This window comes from Macrobrachium rosenbergii, chromosome 56 (genome assembly GCF_040412425.1).
Source record: "Macrobrachium rosenbergii isolate ZJJX-2024 chromosome 56, ASM4041242v1, whole genome shotgun sequence".
In the NCBI taxonomy this organism is placed as follows: Eukaryota; Metazoa; Arthropoda; class Malacostraca; order Decapoda; family Palaemonidae; genus Macrobrachium; species Macrobrachium rosenbergii.
In genome coordinates this window covers 27,174,324-27,195,889 of record NC_089796.1, presented here as the reverse complement: position 1 = coordinate 27,195,889, position 21,566 = coordinate 27,174,324, and the positions used below count along the sequence as shown (strand labels likewise).

The 21,566-nt window shown below is 41.3% G+C and overlaps 1 long non-coding RNA gene across 1 annotated transcript; it reads left to right on the top strand.

Annotated features, from left to right (window-relative positions):
- Positions 1-15,360: 15,360 nt before the first annotated feature.
- Positions 15,361-18,786, top strand: LOC136836445 (uncharacterized). Its single transcript, XR_010852393.1, has 3 exons — positions 15,361-15,598; positions 16,813-16,950; positions 17,975-18,786. It is a non-coding gene; the product is annotated as an uncharacterized lncRNA (long non-coding RNA).
- The last annotated feature ends 2,780 nt before the right edge of the window (positions 18,787-21,566 follow it).

Here is a 21,566-nt window from a genome sequence, read left to right as displayed (position 1 = left end):
CCTCTTCACAATACCTGCAGACGAACGGCTTCTTTTTCTCAGGGACTTCCACCCGAGTTACGAGAGGAACTTCAAGTTCTTCACTAGGGTGTCCCTCCTCCTCCTCCACACTGCCGCTAAGAACGTCATTCTCCATCTGTACTCCGCACGAGCACTTCGTATCAGCATCAAAGACCTCATTCGTTTCTGGCTCCGCCTTGAATTCCACAAGTGGACCTAAAGACAAGGAGTTGTTGCTGTTTTCATGACCAACTGGAGAGTGTGATAACGGATCTTGCATCTCGCTCTTCCAAGGCAATACTGACACAAGTTCTGACGTCATTTTAACCTTCCTGGTTGCATTCAGTGCCACGGAGAAGGCAGATGTCAAGTTCCACATTTCAGGACGGATTCTTAAAACATACTACACTTTTTTCACTCAAAAGTGTCCCCTTTAGACTGGTATCATTCCTATCAATGTCTATCATCATTACAAAATATTTCTGCCAAGAATCTAATCATCTATACGAAGAGACTGCGACTTTTTTAATGCATAACCATTAGTCACTCAAAACTGGTTTCCTTTCTTTTCTGTATATAATTTTAAAATGGGTTATGCGAGACTTGGAATATAATCCAAGATTATACGCATAGCACAAAGGAACTACTGTACAATGCAATAACTGCTTTTTCTTGGGGTTACAACACAGCAACACCTTACATCTAAAACTGAATTTCAACAGAGAATTTATAAAACTATAGACAAATAATTCGACATATTCGCGAAAAAATTCAACTGGAAGAGCTGGAGAATTCCCTGATGGCTAAATGGCTAATTTCAGCTACAGAAATCCATCTTCTTCCCTTTCTAACATACTTGATGATTAGAGAATTCATCGCTTATACTTCTACAGGCAGGAGACCACTGCAAGTACAGAATGCAATGCACTATTAGAGAAAACTGCACGACACAATGAGAGAGGGACATCCATGCAAAACCAGATGGTAAACATTAAATCAAAGTGATCGATTCCCAAAAGTTTTTCACTCGTGCAACATAAGAACTAATGAAGGTTATTGAGACAACTTCATGAGTTGGTGATTTTAGATCCATATATACAAATCTCTTATTTTACTTAAGCCTCAAAAACTAGTAGGTGTAGCGAACAGTGATTTTAGCTATCTACACGCCAACTGGGGTGTATATTGCATGGCACGGGGCTATGTGTACCTTTAATCTATACTGTGCTATTTTTGGTTACAGGGCAGATGATGAAATTTATCACATCTGTAGAGAATGGACTGTCTTTTCTCTTCGAGGAAGAAGAGAGACTTCTACGAGAGACTGTGGGCCTTCTTGTGGAGCACAGTCTTCTGAGCCTTCTTCCATTTCCCACAGTGAGGAGGAGCAGGAGGAGGAAGAGAAAGAGGAAGTCGCAGACGAGAAAGATGAATGGTGCTTGTGCTGCTTCGACCTTTTTCTTTCTTGACCATCAAATATGGAGTTGAGGCAGGAATCCTCACTAGGAAGGGAGCAACAGCAGGGACAGAAACAGCAAATGATTCTGTTTTCAACCCCAAGAAGCTGTCCCTCAGGGTCTTTACTAACATCATGGTCTTTGCCAGACACCATGGAGAAGCCACCAAAGCAGGGGATGAATTGACATCCATTGTAAGTTCCCACCTTGTCAAGAGCACAGCAGATGGTTTGGTCATCAACCTCGCGATCTTTTCTCCCTAACGGACTGGACAGCCAGAAAGGGGAACACCCAGGAACAGTCCAAGGAGCAGTCGAAGCAGGAGTTATTGAAGGAAATCCCTGAAAGGCACTTGATACTCATCCCACAGTCGTAAGTAAAGGGAAAACAAAAGCCAGTGCCAAAAGAGTAAAAGATCTTCAACGACGATATTCGGGTGAAAAATGCAGCAGCGTAGGCATCTTCACCCTGGTGGGGTCGAAGAAAAAGTGAATGCTAACAGTCAGGTCACCTATGTGGATGGGACTCCCAACCCTTTGTCCACCTGCCGCTGACTGACTACCTGGTTGCCAAATTTCAATAACCAAAAGCAAATGAAAGATTTCCAGTTTGTACTCCCATAGGAATGAATAAATGTCCTAATTAATATGTTCATCGTGTTCTTATCCAATAAAAATATCCATATTTTTTTCTACAGTTTTACTCATATTTCCAAACGCCTATTTTTCCTACATTGCCAAAGTTCAGTGGGACAGTGGCTGTCGCATCTATGGCATAATAAAGTTATTGTAAAAAATGTAGAATTTTATACTATCCTCAGTGATTCAAACTCAATGAAAACTAAGGAAGACAATTCATAAGATCAATTTGGGGATCTGATCAGTAAGACCCCATGTCCTAGGCCAGGCTTAGGGTAAGTTAAGTTTAGTTCATGAAGATCTGGCTACACAAAGCCCAGCACTGCGGCACTCTCAGCCAGCCACTCAGGGCTTAAGACACTTTAAAAGAGGGAATTAGAGTGGCTGGACAACAAGACAAGAAGGAAGCAGGAGCAGAGGTCAAGTAAAAGGCTACATGAAAAGGAGATAAAAAATGGCTACAGCTAGGGACCAAAGCAGCCCTTAACCCTTGTCAAATGCATTATCTGTGCCTTTGATCTCTGCAGTGGGCTCGACTAATCATTGGGAAATCTTCTCCCATTCACTTCTCCCTTCCTATAAGTCTTCCTGCTTCCTAAGTCTTCCTAAGATCGATTGACTACTGAACTCCTCTTCCTCATAATCTTGCTAATCTACACCTCCCAACTTCTCTTTTAGGATGTTAGGGAGGTCTGGTGGCTTTGTGGCTCTTGAGCACCGCATTCAAAACCATCCCAGTCGTAGATATAATGCAAGGGTGACTATGCCAGCCCTATTCTTGATGGAATATTGGATTTAGGCCAATGGCCAAGCACTGGGACCTAAGAAGTCATTCAGCACCGAAAGGAAAATAGATAGTAAGAGGTTTGAAAGGTGTAACAGGAGGGAAACCTCGCAGTTGAAGATGAAACAATTGTTAGGGGAGGGTGGAGAGTCAGATGGAAGAAGAGAATATGAACGGAGGTACAGTAAATGAATGAAAGAGGTTGCAGCTAGGGGCCATGGAAGGGACGCTGCAAAGAACCTTAAGTAATGCCTACAGTGCACCTCACATCCATTCTCGGTGGGACAAAACTCAGGAGGGCCTACCCTTTTTAATGAAACAAAGTCCAGTTTATTATTAAATGGAATCAGGCCCTGATAATTTTCAAGATCATATTCTTTTATTCCTGACCCTTAATATTCTTTGATACTGATTGCCTCCCAAAGTTTTCCCTTCTATCAGGAGAACTTAGTAACATTTTTGACGGCCAAAACACTCTCCTTCCAACCAAAAAAAGCCATGGTGACAACTCATGGTGATTTGTTAATGAAAGTGTATGAATATATGATTTTTGGATTACTATTAAGAACTAGATTAAACTCTGAGAATCTTTTGATGCATACTTTGTGCAAAAAAAGCCTTCTGAAGCTTTTAACATCAAAATGATTTGAAATTAAGTAAAATTTTGCTGTTAGTACAAGAAATTTTGACCTCCAGTTAGGGACATTTCATCCCAAAAAACTCAATGTCATGGCTCAACACAAACATCATTAGGCAAAAGAAAAACTTTTGGCATTTCTGTCCTGAAAAGAAGGATTCGCAACTATAAATCCTGGGGAAACCTCAATGAAAGTATTTGTGGTTATTCCTGAGACCAATATCAAAAGATATGGTAAGAATCTTTTAGTGAGGGCAGTAAGCTACATCAGTTACCTCTCCATCAAACCTGTAACCCTGTTTGGGGAGTTTTATACAGCAGAGACCTTTGTGATTTGAATGAAAGAGACATCCTAGGAAGATGCCCTAAAGATATGCTAGCTGTAAAGTTGGATCTCGAAAGCAATAACCGCAATGGCAGTTTTTGGTCTCTTCAAATTCCTCAGAATGTTTCAAATGCTTTGAGTATGGTCATGTCAGTGCAAACTGTAATGATGCCAGATGCTATATTTGTTCTGCTTTGATCAAATTTTTTAAGACAGTGTCCTGTGTTTAAACTTAATCAAGACAGACTTGAAACAGCAGAAAATGAATTTACTTTAAGTTTTGGCAGTAGACAGCACCTGAGGAGGGTTCAAAGGCCCCTGCAGACATTTTTTCATGGTTGTCATTGTTTCTGCTGCTAACATGCAATCTTCCTCAGAACTCCAATTACAGATCACCCAATTGTGTGTAATGTTCTAGAATCAGGATACCCTGATACAAATTTAAGATTAAAATTTGGATGTTAAATGGGTCAAGATAAACTTCAAGGCCAAGTTCCTTCTCTGATAAAAAGTCTTAGGATCTACTCACATTGAAAATAAGGAGACTTATGGAAGGTCAAATTGAAATCTATATAACACTTTATCCCTTCACGTTTGATAAAACCCACATCCATTAAAGAAAACTGCTCTTTCAGGTCTTGTCAAAATTTGGATTCTAGTGGTCTAGAAGATATCGACACTTATGAAACTTCTGGCAGTTTCAAAAAATGTATCTGTGGATGATGCTGTGAATTAAACAAATTTCTGTCAACAGAAAATCAGACAGATGAAAACTACAAGGCTGAAGTCAGGCTGTGGCTATCAAATAGTTATTAATTAGAGAAACCATTGGCAGTCTGGTGACATCTCTATCTTCCCAAGATGTCCATTTACAAAAATTTAAATTTCAGAATGGAACAGAATATAGAATTTCTCTGCAAAGGCCTAACTTACCTGGGACCTCTAGCCAGACGATTGAAGCTGATGAAACAGAATTTGACAGTAAAGAGGTTTGATAAGTTGTTTATCCCTAGAGGAAAATTTCTCCTAAGCAATTTAAAGTTGTGAATCGATTGTTAGGATTGAGCTGGAAGGACTTGACAGGTTCGAAGAGAGGCCATGAATGGAGAAATAACAACAGTTAAGGGGAAGATGATTTGTCTTATGATGATTGAGTTTGATGGGGCTTCCCATTCGATGCTGCTGCCAATACATGACGTTTTCATTTGGAAAAAAGTGGAAACCTTAAAATGGTTTCTGTGAATTTGCATGAGATCAGATTCAGTCAGGCAGCTAACATATAAACAATGTGGAATGTTGAAGCCCCAGAGGCTGGGATAGTGGACGTTTTTTGTTGTCTCTCCTCCTCCTCTCGATCTCACTCATGCACAAACCTCCACGGAAGTGGACTAGTTTGCCAGTGTTCGTAATTTGATTGTGAATGAGAACTGTACGTAAACCTGTTTAAAACTCAAATTTATGTAGATCATGTCTCTGCAAGTCCAAATAAATGTCTCCTGCTGGTAGTGCAAAGAGCAAGATTTCCATCACTTTAGAGCAAAAATGAAAAGTATCAATCAGCAAGCCACTGCCTAGGCAGTTCCTGTGTGATAGCTACCAGTGGCATCTTCATTGATTTCAACAGCATCCACCATCAAAAAGAAGAAACAGATAATGGATGTTATAAAAATGAGGAGTTTAGTCTTTTTCCAATAATTATAACAAAACCAGAAAAGGATAACAGCCTTTTAAATCTGGAAATGGATGAGCAATTACTGGTCAACATTGGCTACCTAGCAGGACCAGATGTGGAATCAAAACATTATGCCACTTGAGCTTTCTTGACCATCAAAACAGAAATTCTTCATCTTGTTTTCAAATCGCAGGCCTAAAGAAAAGTGCTGAGTCTGATACCCACAACACAGACCTTTTATTATCAAGATTGTCTCTTTCTCATTTCATAAACCAAAAATGATGGAATTTCCATAGTTTTAAAATCAGTGATGAAGCAGCAAGGGGTGATGAACCATCACTAAATTTATGGTTTGCCAGAAAAACAAACACTAAAACAAAGAACAGAAATAAAATTTTTAAAAAGTAAATTGTATTTTTCCTAACTATACAAACCCGAGGTCCTTTACATTAGGAGATTACTTTCAGGCGTAGGCTGGAAACGGCCGTTGAACTTCAAACAAGGTGGTTAGGCAGTTAACTACTGTCTTCTGGTGGGGTAATGCCTGCCTGGATGTAAACATTCCAATTTGCCTTTCTCCCAGGTACAGATTGAGGGGTGGCATGAGGTGGGCATAAGCAAATGCCTCGGTTTGTATAGTTAGGAAAATACAATTTACTTTAAAAATTGTTATTTGTTCCGACACAATATACAAACCCTCGGTCCTTTACATTAGGAGACTTACTGATTGGAGGAGGAATCTGAAAAAGTCTCTCTGAACTGACTGGAGTTCACCACCTTGTCTTCCCTTCCTGGTCGTATCAGGAAGGGAAAAACTGCCTCTGACAAAAGATCGGGTTGTAAAAACGCAGGATCAGTATGTCAGACTTCTGGGTCCCTTTGCATGAAAGAGGAAAACGTCAGTTCATGCAAAGTAGGCTAGGAAGAATTTGACGTCGGATGACAATAAGGCAAATACAAGCATTGGGTTTGTCTCAAAGTCATTTCTCCTTCCTCCCCTTGCAAGAGGAAGGAGTGGGGTTGCTTCTATAACCTGAATGGAAAATAGAATTTGGAAGCTCCTGTTAAGATGCTTACCTGCCTCGATCGCCAGATCCAGCTTGTAACAGAAGTTTAACTGCCCGTGGGAAGAGAGCTTAGGATGGGGAGAAGGAAGAAAGAGGCCAGTCACTCAACAAACATCTCCCAATCACAATGGCACAACATTTGCGAGATGCAACCTGTCCCGTTAGAAGCTGGATAAGCTACACAACTTGTTGAGCAGCCACCACAGGACCCAAGGAAAAAGTGTCAAGGACTTGTGTGCAACATCCCGGAGGTAGAAGGAGGTGAAGGTAGTCTGTTGGGACCACACACCCACCTTCAGCACCTGTGGTACCTCATCCCTTCCCCACATATTCTTCCGAATGCGAGGATGGACCAATGCTGAAATCCCACCTCGTGAGCTCTCAGACGAAGAAATACTACCTGGTGTCGTCTTCTCCTGCAGCAGAGTCGCTCCTCCTTATCGTCTCACGAAGCCAAAAAGAGATGGTGTTCTTGGACACTTCTTTCTTGGTCGAGCCAGTGTACTAACGTCTGATTCTTGTTTGACACTCAGGCCGGAGGTGCATGAGTCAATCTCTTCAGATAGCGCCGCAGCACCCTAACAGGACACAGTAGCATCTCGTCTGGATCATTATCTACAAAGTCCTCTAGGGAGGGGATCGTGAAGGACTCGAACCGTGCGTCAGGGACCGAAGGGATTCTGAGTCTTCTACGAAATCCGGGATGAAATCGAGCGTAACTGATCCCCATCCCCTCGAGTGTTTTACATCAAAGGAAAGTCCGTGAAGCTCGCCAACTCTCTTCGCCGATGCCAGGGCTAAGCAAGAAGATGGTCTTGAGGGTCAGATCCCTGTCTGACGACTCTCTTAAAGGCTCGGATGGTGCACGAGTCAGGCTCCTTAGAACGAGAGTCACATCCCACACAGGGGGGCCTGAGATCCCTGGGTGGGCAAGACCGTTCGAAGCTTCTCATGAGTAGAGAAATCTCGAAAGAGGAGAGATGTCTACTCCTTTCAGCCACAAGACTAGGCCGAGTTACCCTTCATTCTTCAGCCTTTACAGCTGAAACAGAGAGAAGCTTCTCTCGGCGAAGGAAGACGAGGAAGTCCGCGACCTGCTGAACAGTAGCTCTGACCGGGAGATACCCTTTCGATTTACACCAACCACAGAAGACGGACCACTTTCCCTGGTATACAAATGCTGAAGAGGATCTTTCTGAGGTATCCTGCCATCTCTGTTGCTGCGCGCGAAAAGCCTCTGCTCACAAGAGATGGTGGATAACCTCCAGCCGTGAAGACACAGGGAATGCACTGCCAGGTGGAACCGCTGTTGTGAGGTTGACGCAGAAGGTTGGGCCAGGGGAATCTCTCTCGGCACCTCGGAGAGAGAGCTAGCAGGTCCGGATACCAAAATGGCCTGGGGCCATTTGGGTGCCACCAGAGTCATTCTGAGATTCGGGGTGATCATCATACGGCTGATTACCCATGGATCAGACAGAATGGAGGAAAGGCGTACGTGTCGAGGTTGTCCCACGGATGTTGGAACGCGTCCTCCGCAGCGGCCCATGGGTCCGGTGACAACAGAACAGAAGACCTGGAGTTTTCTGTTGTGCCGGGTGGCAACAGATCGATGGCTGGATGCCCCACAGGTCTTGCAACCTTTCCTATCTTCCTGATGGAGGGACCATTCGGTCCCTACCACTGGTTCTCTGGCGGCTGAGCTTGTCACCACTACATTCCTCTTGCCTGGAATGTATCTGGCTGACAGCTCTACCGAGTGAGCCATGGCCCACTCGTGCACCTGCATTGTCAACTGATGAAGCTGGGGACAACACCAGTCCCCCTGCTTGTTGACATATGCCACTACCGTGGTATTGTCGCTCATCAAACCACGGAGTGTCCCATCACTCGATCCTGGAACTCCTGGAGAGCCAGGAAGGCCGCCATGAGCTCCAGGATGTTGATATGAAGGTGCTTGTCATCTCGGTGCCACACTCCCGAAGTCAGCAACTCCTCCAGGTGTACACCCCATCCCTCGGTCGATGCGTCCGAGAACAGAAGCATGTCCGGAGGGGAAGTATGCAGGGATACTCCTATTAAGAGGTTCCTGTCGTCTGTCCACCATGGAGGTCCTTTCTCACTTCCTCGGAAAGAGGAATGAGGAAGGACTGGGGTCTCAGGACTGGGACCAATACTGTCCTTAGTCTCCACTGGAGAGACCAGGCAGTGAAGACGACTGCCTTGGCTTATCAGTTCCAATGACAGACTTCCTTAGTGACCGATGACGACTTGCCATTGCAAGAGCTTGTTGCTCCTGGAAATCGAGACAGGAACAACTGTGCCTGCCTCCTGAACTTGCTGATACATGAGTCCGAGGGAAAGACTTTTGCTGCCACCGTGTCTATCAGCATGCCCAGGTCTTTGTCCTCTGCTTGCCTGAGATCTGACTTCTCCAGATTTAGGTCATGGATCCCTAGAAAAAACTGGCAAAACTTCGAGGATCCTCCCCATCCTGAAATAGCAATGGATGGATAAGAAACAGCCTGCCCCAGGAGCTAACTGGTCGTCGAGATACCTCATGGACAAAACCCAATCAGAATGTAGTGGGCCCAAGCTGACCCTGAGAATAACACTGAGAACACCTGGGAGACAAAGTCAGCTGTGCATCCTTGCCCTGAATGGAAGACCGACTCCCGAATGAAAGGAAAACTGACTGCGAGGTTAATGGATGGGTATTTGGGAAAATAATTATGACCTCAAGTCCACCTGAAGCATGAAGTCGTTCTCCCAGATGGAGGAAAGCACCGATCGTGCTGTTTCCATCCTGAACCGAATCTGGCAAAGGAAACGGTTCAAAGGAGAGAGTCTATGACTGGTCTCCATCCCCTGATGCCTTCTCTACAAAAACATCCGGCTGTAAAGCCTGGAGACTGGTCCGACACGACTTCTGGGAGCATTCTTGCTCAGCATGGCTTGCACTTCTTGCTGCTAACAATCAGTCCTTCAAGACGAACCTGAAAGATAAGTTTGGAGATGGACCGAGAGTTTATGGCAGAAAGGGGAGGCCATTTGACTCCATCCTCCCAGTATCAGATATCCTCCCGAAGGACATCCACTATTTCTCGGCTCCCTGTCTGCTGCCACGTTGCCCAATGGCTGACAGGCACCCCAGCTTTGGGAGCCCTCAAGGGAATCTCAGCGTTTCCCATGACTTCTTACCCTTGCCCCCCTCTATCCGGATTGGAAAGGGGGCTGAAAAGGGTTTGTGAGTAACCCCTTTTTTGAGGAAGAAGAAGGCTGGGTGTTTGTTTTTATTTACCCCTTTGAAGACTGGGACTTCTTTGGGGCTGATAAGGCCAGCCTTTTCCCGAAGGTTTGGCTGCAGTGGAACAAGACCCGGAGGTCTTAAACCACTGCCTGGTGGACCTTCAATAGGTTCATTTATGTTGGCATTTGTCATGATGAAGACCAGGACTCTGACAGGGAAGAGAGGAGGGAACCCAGCAGTGGTTATTCCAGAGCGATTGCCGACAGTAGGGACCCAGACCAAACACTAAGCGAGAGAACGGGAATCTGGGGCACCAAGGTTTGCCCACAGGTTTGCAGTCTGGTGGGCAAGGTAGAAATAGCCCTACCTCCAGACTGGCACAGTTGTCCCAAAAGCAGAGTCCTCCCCAGGTTAAGACTGAGGAATGTTTGGCATACTGTGAAGGACCACAGATCGAGCCAGGAAACTACAGAAAACTATGGCGGTGGCTTAACTGGGTTGCAGCTTCTTGCTGGGAGATCCCCACATTCTCTGCCAACAATTGCATAATATTTTTAAAGACCCGGATCCAGTACGAGTCAGGTCCGGGTCAACCTAGGTATCAGCAAGATTTCTTTGGAGAGTAAAAATTGAAAGGTGATAAAGAAGCTAATCAATAAACCGTCGATCGAAATTTATAAATAAATTGGGAGACCGTTCACCTGATCGAAGTTCTGTTTGGACCACGGCAGCCCCACTGAACCTGGGTTCCTTAAGGACCCCAGAAGGATTCGAGGTTGAAGAAAGTCACCTTCCGTGGTCCCTTAAGGTCATTGTGCTCCAAAATCCATTCCCATCATACTGCAGTCAATCTGTATTTCACAGAAAGAGCATCCTGGGGCAGAGGACCTTCAAGTCCTTCCTGGGTGCGGTCCTTTATACTATCTCCCCGCTGAGGGAGAACTGTGCCAGACCCCTGAGGATCTTCACTGAACTACACGGGCATAGGACCTGGTCATAAAGGACCGAGCCAGGAACATACCCCATGCAGTTGAACTCTGAGGAGAACTTAGAGTTCCTCCTCTCCGACTCACGCCCTTTGGAGGAGACCGAATTTAGGGACTCATAGGAGGAAGAAGAGGTTTTATCTGCCCTTAAAACCAGAACCAGTTCAGGCATTCAGGCCGGAGGGACCAACCCGCAGTGATGACGGGCCTACTCAATGTCTGATATTTTCATCCCAGGTGAAACGGTCTCCCGAGGAGATGGCAGAAGTCATTCAAGAGCCAGTCATCTAATTGTCCTGAGCCACCTCAGGCCATTTCTCCATGGCTGGGACTGGGAGGAGTCTGATGCTGGCCAAGCTTCTACTGTTCTCTCAGAATGCCCCAGACTTCTTCAGGCCACAGCTCGGGGAGGACTGAGCAACGGACTTCTTCCCTGTTTCTCCATGCAATATTTTGAAAGGCTGAAGCATTATCCCGGAACCTGACCTGGCACTGGATGGAGTGCCAGCAGGAGAAAGTCTTTCCCCTAAGCTCTTTCTCTCGTCACGACCTGGTCTGTTAGGTGTCCACCGTAAGAGACTGGGGTATCCTGATCTGGAGACCCGGTTCTCCATCAAATATATTCCTTGGCATGTGAAATTAAATGAGGTTTCTCGCAGCGGGAGAGTGCTATTATCTGATAAACTTAATGCTGCCCTGGCCCGGGGCCGGAAACCACTGCAAATTAGAATTTTAGAAGAACCAGAGATAAATCATTAACTGAAGAAAAACCCTAGAAATCTCAGACCCCAGGTTTCTTGAAGGATCTTTTCTTCTTCTTCATCATCAAAGCCAGATTTGTAAGATCATAATCAGATAGACATCAAAAAATCTATTAAAATATTTCTTTTGACTCTTCTTCTAAATGGTCTTCACCATCTGCTTCAGGCAGTCAGATCCAATCTGGAAAGCGAATTGTCTCTTACAGCAGGAACAAAAGCGGGAAAAAGCAGAAGGTATTTTTGCCTGGCCTCTAAGTCTAGGATCCCAATTTTGGGCCAAATCTTCTACGTCGGGCGGGCCTGGGATGCTCAATGCAGATCTCCTTTGCCGCAGGTCGCTGGAAGGGAACTGAGGCAGACGAAGGGCTGATGGAGAGACAGACGCTCAACCGTGATCCATGTCAGGCCATGTTCACCAACGAATGGCAGCAACAGTCATCATTATCAAGATAACTTGACGTCACCATGTCAAAATACAAAAAGCCAGTCGAGCAAATATGCCAGCCAGGTTGGGGAACAGCGTTGGCCCGGAACAACATAATCCTGGGTGTCCAGATGCGCTAACTGAAATCGGCATTTGGACAAACCGCAAGGTGACAGTTGGCCACTGTTGCTGCCTTGAATCAAAGATTTTTATTGAAGAAAACCTTCCAGACCTACCTGGTGCAGCCAGGGTGAACTGTGGTATCCTGGTCTGACAGTGGAGCCCATGCTGAAGCAAAGATTTTGGTTGAATTTTAACATCCACCCGCTCCAGACATCCCTCCAACGGCAAAAACTTCTGTGACCATTTGGACAAGAATTGAAATGGTCAAATTTGAAAAGAAGTTTTAAAAAGATACAAATTTGTGCAATTTATATATTTCCTAAATCTATTTATATCATTTACATAATTTTATTATTTATCTAACTCTTTTAAAACTACTTACTGATGTCTTGGGCCCCTGCAAATATTAAGACCAGGTGGGTCTGTTTTAAATCTGTTAAGCATTTTTTTAATATTGCACCCATGAAACCTGGGTAAAAGTAAATAATTGTGTGTGTTCCAGTATAAAAAAAATTTTTATGTTTCAAAATGATGTTCATTCATCAAAGCACTGAATGACCTCACTGGTCCCAGTGAAAAGAAATAAACTTTACTTCATTTCTTTTGGACAGATAACTTAGGATGGGAGGACTTCAAAATGTTTCGAGATCAACATGAATGGTTCTTAAAAGAACCATGTTCAGATGTAGATCTTCAAGATGCAGTCACTGGAATCACTGAAGACTGAGAGTCCAAGCGTGTGGCAGTGCCGTTGTTGGACACAGGCTGGGCCACACAAACCATAAATCATCCTATCAAACATGGTTTCATTCTTTGTCTAAAATCACACCAGGGACACCTTTCATCAACACTCCGTACAACATGCACCCACTCTCAAGAGAACGGAAGTTAGCCCTGAGGTTCCTCCTGAGGATTGTGCCTGTCCCAATCGGGAATGAATGAATTGGGCAAAATTAAATGACTAGCCACATGAATCATGGCCACCTATTTTATGCTTTATTTCAAGATTTCTACCATTTTTTCTTTCCAGCATTATAGGTTGGGTAACATAATCAAGGTTAGGTTGCATTTTCTGAAATGCCAACTACAGATTATGGGGAAATAAGGAGGAGCCTTAGGTTGCTGCATCACCTTTCCAGCTATATTTTGGTCTTGAATTTTAAAGCATAAAAGACAGATAGCCTAGATTATAGTATGATTTTTATATTAAGGATATAAATGTGACTTAGACTACGAGCATAAATTATAAAGTATATTACATAATAGTAAAATTATGATCCTAGTCAGTGCGATCTAGCCTAGGCTACCCCTTAACTGTAATGAGCTTTGCACATATCCCCTCCAAAGCCCAGGACCTCCCCAGGTAACACCTGACGTCCCAAACAGATCGACAGAACTAACTCGCTGTTCCAACACGTCATTTTCGGGCACAGGCTACGACCCGACGGAAATAACCTTAACCTAACCTTTCCAAGACTGTCGTAGTCTGAACTAGCCTGAAATTACCTTCCAAACCTGACTTAGGGCACTGTGCCCTCACCTGGCCAGGAGAGAGAGAGAGAGAGAGAGAGAGAGAGAGAGAGAGAGAGAGAGAGAGAGAGAGAGAGAGAGACTGGCCTAGGCTACCCATCTGTGGCAGTGGGTTCAAATCACCAACGCCTACCCTTACCTTTATCTAACCTAACCTAGGGCACCAGCATTCCCCCCTAAGGGTCCTCCCTGCCCATAAGCATTCAATAGCCCCATAGGAGGGTAGGGAAATTAGCGGCCTGCCTTAACATTTCATGAATTTTGGGTGAATAATTATGGTGTAAAAAATTGTAAAAAATAAAAAAATACATCTGAAATCGTTTCCATAAATATATAATGAAATATTCAGCTGTAAAATATATATATAAAAATATGCAGGGTCATATCTACACCGTCAAGAGCCACTCACCCGTTGCCTATTTAACCTCCTCCCACGCCGTTATAACACTTATTAATCCTCTTTTCGAAGCACAAATAAGTATATTCAAGTATAATCAAGTACACTGTAAGCTTAAATAAGCTTTTATCAGCTTATTTACGGAGAAATAAGACGACATAAGACACCGTCTTCTCCTCATTTCACAGAGGAATGTAAACAAACCGACGTCTGAGTCTTCGGGTTTTCGCGCCTTAAAGAAGACATGGCGGCGTTTGGCGCCTTTTTCCAGTATTGTTTCTCGAGTATTTCACGTAAAATTAACATTATTTCGGCATATTTAAATACTAAAATATCATTTTAACATTTTAAAAAATTATTTTCATATTTTGAAATAATATTTTGATATATAATGTACTGTTTTGATCGATTCTGTCTAAAAAAAAAAAGCGGAATTAAAAAGACATTTTTTGAGATACAATACGATTACTCCTGTCAAAGATTTTAACATTTTACGGAACATTCGAGCTCAATTTTACATTTTTCGGAATATTTTATATAGAAAAACATTATATTATGTTATTTTAACATTTTATTAATATATATAATATTATGTTAATCGATTTCATACGGAAACGAAGCAAAATCATCCGGTCTCTTTTGAGCCAAAATACGACACTTCAAATGCGCTCGTTCAGCGTCTTGTCTTCAGAACATTTGACATAAATATGACCTTATTTCGCGATTTTACAAAATCAGCGACATTACACTTACAAAATCGGCATTTATATATATAAAAAATAATATATTACTATATTATACACTCATTATTTGCACTCTGGTCTTTCGAAGAGTGGTCGATTGCGGTTCCCTATAAAGTGGACGTTAGTGTCAAGGGTTCATTTACTAACACTCGTGTGGTCGACACGAGGGGAACACAGGGTGTTCTTGGTCGGGGTTGAGGCTCCCTTTCCATATCCATATAATAATAATTATAATTACGAGTATGATGTGATAATGTAAGGTTTAAAGAGGTGTTTAGGATGGGTGACATCAAGGTATAATTAATTAATATTAATGAAAAGTTTGGTTACCGGAGTTGGTTAAATGTTCAGGTTGTTATAATACTATATATATTGTATATATATATATATATATATATATATATATATATATATATATATATATATATATATATATATATATATATAGAATTATGGCTTTACAGAGACAGAAAGACTTAAACAGACACAAAGAAAGGAGGAATAAGAGGAATAACGAAGGAGGAGGAGGAGCCGTTGCAAAGGAAGATCCAGCCTCTTAATACTACTACTACAACTTCACCCTCGGTTTGTTTACGTTTCTTCTTCTCCCTCAATTGAGGGACGTTGACGTTTCTTCTCCCTTATTTGAGGCCAAACGTCTTATTTCCGCCTCGTTTTCGTCGCAACGACGCCGGAAATGCGTCGCAGTGACGCATTTTGACCATCTAAAATTATCCCTTGACCTCTCTGAAACAAAAGACGTCGGTTTTGCGTCGCGGGACGGAAATAAATAAGGGGTTTTCAGACGTAAGTGACGGCGCTCGTGGTCTCGACCTCGTGATGTACGAAGAAGCCTCCCTCAGGGGATCGATGTAGAGGGGGTTATTTAACCCCAATTTAGGTTTTTAGGGAACTAGACAGATATCAAGGGGGCAGATACCCCTCTTATATAACTTAAATTACCCTAATTCCATCATATGTGGTCTTGACCTGTTGATGTACAAGCCTCCCTCATGGGATCGATGTAGGTGCCTGATTTAACCCCAATTTAGGTGTTTTAGGAACTAGAGCGGCGAATACCCCTTGAAATATATTAAAATTGGCCCATCATAGGCTGGGTAGGCTAAGCTAGGCACAGAATAGCCCAACCTGAAAAAGGCTAGTTGTTGTTCTGGTCGCCTCAAGGAGCGCCAGATTGGGTATGAATAACCTAGGCTGGGCTATTATAACCTAGGCTAGGCTGCCCTAATTCACATAGGCTAGGCTAGGCTAGGCTACCCCTATGGCCTAGGCTAGGCTACCCTATATAACCTAGGCTAGGCTCCCTATAAACCTAGCCCAGGCTAGGCTAATAAGTCTAGGCTAGGCTAGGCTTCCCTGATAACCTAGCTACCCCTATAAAGGGCTAGGTTAGGGAGAGTTGTTCTGACGTTTCTGCCTAGTTTTGGCTAGTTTCTGTTCCCTTGATTTATGTATGATTGGTTTCCTCTCTATAACTCTCTCTCTCTGGGATACCTTATATCTCTCTCTGCAGGGCTAAGCAGCCTCTTGGGTTTATTAACGCAGTTGACTGTCCGTATGAGGTTTCTGCCTTGAATGGAAGGAAAAGGCCCCCCTTGGTATTAAAATGCCCTCTTTCATTTTATTGACCAAATGTCCTCTGACAAATGTTTCTCTTTGGGCTCAGCACCACACTCTCTCTGCCCATAGACAGACTTCCTGTTGACCACAATGCTCAATGCAGCATCCCATTATAGGAAGCAGGTATACAGTCAGGTCAGTTGGACTGTTCATTTGACCTTAAAGATGGTCTGAAATAGAAGGACAGTGAAACAGGTTTAAAGGAGACCTGTAGTTAGGTGAAACATCAATTATTTTACTTCAACAGCCTGAGCAACGTTTGAAGTGGCGACTGGATATATTGTATTTGCTTTACTGTGGAAAACTTTAATGCCTGTATACTAATGTAAGCTTGATACAATTCCTGTATATTTATAATGATCAGTTTCTTTATCTTGCAGATAATTTGTGATGCACCAAATGAAGACTTGGTCAGAGGTCCTCAGAAAGTGAAGTTGAAGTACTTGATCGTCAAGAAGGAATTGTATCTCTTGGTCTCATTGGGAACGTGTTAGGACCGCTGTCCATTTGATTTTTCTGTAAGTATTTAAAAGATTATTTGTATGTTTATGAGTACTGTCGGTCATGTATGGTTTAAAGTTTAACTCTTGAGGTTAGGAACATTCTAATTGTTAGGCTTGGCTCTCTTGGCATCAGGATTGAAAAAACAAAATCATTTGTTCCCAAGGATACGAACCTTTGTCTGTTAGGTGGGAATACAGGCAGAACAAGAATTTTTTTACCATAGTGAATCTGAGAACTCTTACAGGAAATAAACCACTTACTTGCTCTTTATGTCAAAGTAGTTTTTCTCATTCTGAAAGTCTCAAAATACACATCAGACATCATAGTGGAGAGAAGCCATTCTGATTGTCCAAAAAGTTATACACGTTTGAATAGCCTGAAATTACACATGAAAATTCATACTGGAGAGACTCTGGCCTTTCATTTGCACTGAATGCCAAAAAGGGTTTTATCATTCCTCTCCTCTCAAAGTACAAATGAGAACCCATACTGGAGAGAAGCAGCCATTCACCTAGCCGAAGGAGTTTTTCTCTATCCCATGTTCTCAAAAGGCACATGGAAACTCATACTAGATAGAAATGATTTATGTATATGCACTGGGTGTCCAAGTAGCCTTTTCATTAGAACCACCTCAAAATGCACATGCAATTCGTATAAGCAAAAGGTCATTCTTCTGTAGATAGATTTATAAGACTCCCAACTCATGAAGGAAAGATGCTCTTCATTTGTTTGTCAAAATTAGAGTAAGTCTTGAATTTGTGGTAAAGGCAGAAGCTGTTGGTTGAATGTCAACCAACTTTGGCCTGAATAAAATTGATTCCAAACAGAATCCAAGGATGCCATTTTATTTCTTTTGAGACAAATTGTGTCCAGATGGTCATTGCACTGTGATATTTGTTTTCCCAGAGGATGCTTATTTTAGAGTTGAAATGAGCACATACTGTAAAACATGAAATTATTTTGAATTTCAAATTCTGTTTTTGTTATGAATGGTGCTATTCAGAACAAGTTTTTCTCAGATTTTTCATTTTATTTCAGAGTATTCCAAGCAGAGGAAAATTTCAAGAGATCCTAACTAGGATTTGAGTATTGTAAATGGAACATCCTGTGGAAATGTCATTAATCAAAGAAGAGATGCAGAATTTGGAGGAGGATCTTCCTGAAAACACAGATGAAGACCCTTTATTTGCAGAGCCCTTCTTAGAAGTCAAGGCAGAACCAGAATTCTTTGAACATAGTGAATTTGATGTGAACTGTTCATCCCAATCTATTAAGTACGAGGACAGCTCTCCAAGCTGCGATGATGAGAGTGGAAAGAAGGTCTGTATTGCAGAAGAAAACAGACATTTGGTTAGAACAAAAGAATTTTCAAAGAGAAGCAACACAGCAGGGAAGCGAATAACTTGTGCTGAATGCCAAAGGACATTTTCAAAGATGTCCCACCTGAAATCCCACATGAGAACTCATACAGGTGAGAAACCATATACTTGCTCTGTATGTCAAAGAAGTTTTTCTCTTCAAATGTACCCTCAAAAGACACATGAGAACTCATACAGGTGAGAAACCTTATACTTGCTCTATATGTCAAAGAAGTTTTTCTGATCAAAGTAGTCTCAAAACACACATGACAACTCATACAGGAGAGAAACCTTATACTTGCTCTGTATGTCAAAGAAGTTTTTCTGAAAAGTCATCTCAAAACACACATGAGAACTCATACGGGAGAGAAACCTTATACTTGCTCTGTATGTCAAAGAAGTTTTTCTTGTCAAAGTACTCTCAAAACACACATGAGAACTCATACGGGAGAGAAACCTTATACTTGCTCTGTATGTCAAAGAAGTTTTTCTCATCAAAGTAATCTCAAAACACACATGAGAACTCATATACTTGCTCTGTATGTCAAAGAAGTTTTTCTTGTCAAAGTAATCTCAAAACACACATGAGAACTCATACAGGAGAGAAACCTTATACTTGCTCTATATGTCAAAGAAGTTTTTCTCTTAAAAGTCACCTCAGAACACACATGAGAACTCATACAGGAGAGAAACCTTATTCTTGCTCTATATGTCAAAAGAGTTTTTCTCTTAAAAGTCACCTCAGAAAACACATGAGAACTCATACAGGAGAGAAACCTTATACTTGCTCTTTATGTCAAAGAAGTTTTTCTCTTAAAAGTCACCTCAAAATACACATGAGAACTCATACAGGAGAGAAACCTTATACTTGCTCTGTATGTCAAAGAAGTTTTTCTCAACAAAGTAGTCTCAAAAGACACATGAAAACTCATACAGGTGAGAAACCTTATACTTGCTCTATATGTCAAAGAAGTTTTTCTCATCAAAATACTCTCAAAATTCTAGTCATACAGGAGAGAAACCATTCATTTGTTCTTATGTCAAAAAGTTTTTCTTTCAAAAGTAATCTCAAAAACACATGAGAACTCATACAGGAGAGAAAACCATTCTTACTTGCTCTGTATGTCAAAGAAGTTTTTCTTTCAACAGTCATCTCACATGAGTCTCATCTGTAGGAGAGAAACCTTATACTTGCTCTGTTATGTCAAAGAAGTTTTCATAAACTCTCTCATGAGAACTCATTTAGAAACCTGAAACTTGGTATGCTTATTTTCTTTAAAATGATCAAAAACACATAAACTACAAACTCAAAAAGTACAAATTTATGTCAAACACAAGAGTTACTCATCTTGAAATCATCTTGCTCTTTATTCAGTTAAGTCTGTTTGGGACTCAAAAAACATTGAGAAATGAAAGCATATTCTTATGTCAATTTTCTGGGTTGACTGAGAAAAAAAAAATTTTTCTTCTTTGTTATGTTCACTGGAAAACAAAATAAAACTTTTTCAGGTAATAATCTTTGTAAAAATCTTCCTTTTCAGTTCCCATTGAAGAAATTTTATCATAAATAACAGCTTGATTGGGAAAATTCTTGTGTTGTTTCAAAATCTCTCCTCAAAAAATTTTTGATTGGAAAACCTGCAGGAGGAGTTTTTCTCTTCAAAGTAGACTCAAAAAACCATAGGATGTTTGATTGGAGAAAACCTTATTTAAATGTTGAACTTTTTCATCACTTTGTCAAAATATTTTGAGAACTTCCATGTAAATTTGTTGAAAAATTTTTCTTTCAAATGGCTGGAATGATTGAATTTACTAGAATGCTAAGTCATCCTTTTCAGCTTAATCAATTGCACAGTTTCATACAGAGATTTACTTGCACGAGTTTTTGACCCTGAAGAGTTATCAATGAAAAATATTTCAAAACTTATAAAAACTCAACCATGGTGTTGTTTTTGTCAAAGTTGTTTTTACATGTTGTTCTCTGTCTCTTTTCTCTTTATTCTTTTTCTCTCTCATTTCATAATTCTCAAAAACATTCTCTTATGCTTTCAATCTAATATTTTCCTAAAAAAACCGGTAAAAAATTACTCTCAAAAGTGGCATGAAAGAACTTTCTGAGATGAAACCTGATGCTCTTTATGTCAAAAAAGTTTTTCTCATCAAAAAACTCATACAGGTGTCTCAAAATATTACATGTCAACTCAAAACAAAAAAACCATCCGTGAACTCCAGCATCCCTAGACGTCAAAGAAGATTTTCTCATTCAATAATCTCAAAACTAGGAGAATGCACACTAGACAAAACTGTTTACTTGATCTTTGTTCAGGTAGTTTTCTAATTCTGAAATTCTCAAAGTACACACTGGAAATCATTGCAGAGAGAGGACATTCTCCAGTCTTAATGTCAAAAATATTGGGCAATTTCAAGTGCTTTGAGATTACTCATGAAAATTCTTAGAGGGCAGTTTAATGTACTGAATGCCAAAAAGGTTTTTAGTATTCCTCTGCTCTCAAAAACCTTATGTGAACCCATATTGGAGAGAAGCCATTCACGTCTCATGAGTGCTAAAGGAGATATTGTGAATCAAGGTGTCTCAAAAGGTGTGTGAAAACTCATACTAGAAAGAAGTCATATACACTATATGCACTTGGTTCCCAAGAGTTTTTTGTCATTAGGTCCATCTTAGAATGAATGTGTGAACTCGGAAGAAAGATGTCAGTCATTATTCCGCACAATGTTCAAGCAGTTTTTCTCTTGTAGATTAATAACATACGTGAGAAGTCATGGAGGACAGACGTTCTTTTACATTGCATGTTATATTTTTGTCTTATAATTTCGAAATCACAGTCATTGTTAATCTCCAAATTGCAGTCATTATTAATCTCCAAATCACAGTCTGGTTCTGAATGCCAAAATAGTGTTTTCAAGTGTCAAAATGCACAATCAAAGCTATTCATCAGAGGTGTTGTTCAGCTGTCCTAACAGATTTACCTGTATTGAGGTTTGCATCCCAAAGTAAGTTGCACTGGACATGGAAATAATTTTTGTCTTATCTGCAAAATCTATAAAAAATTAACCTAAGGGACTATAAAAAGTAAAATCCTTATTTATATTTTTAGGATCAATTAGTTTTTACAAGTTTTCTGATGCTGTTTCAAGATGGTGCTGTTGAGAGCGTTTGTTTTTATATTTTATTTCTGAGTATTCCAAACAGAGTGAAAATTCATTAGATCTAGAAAGAAGTATTGATGAAAAATCGTCAGATTGTCCAT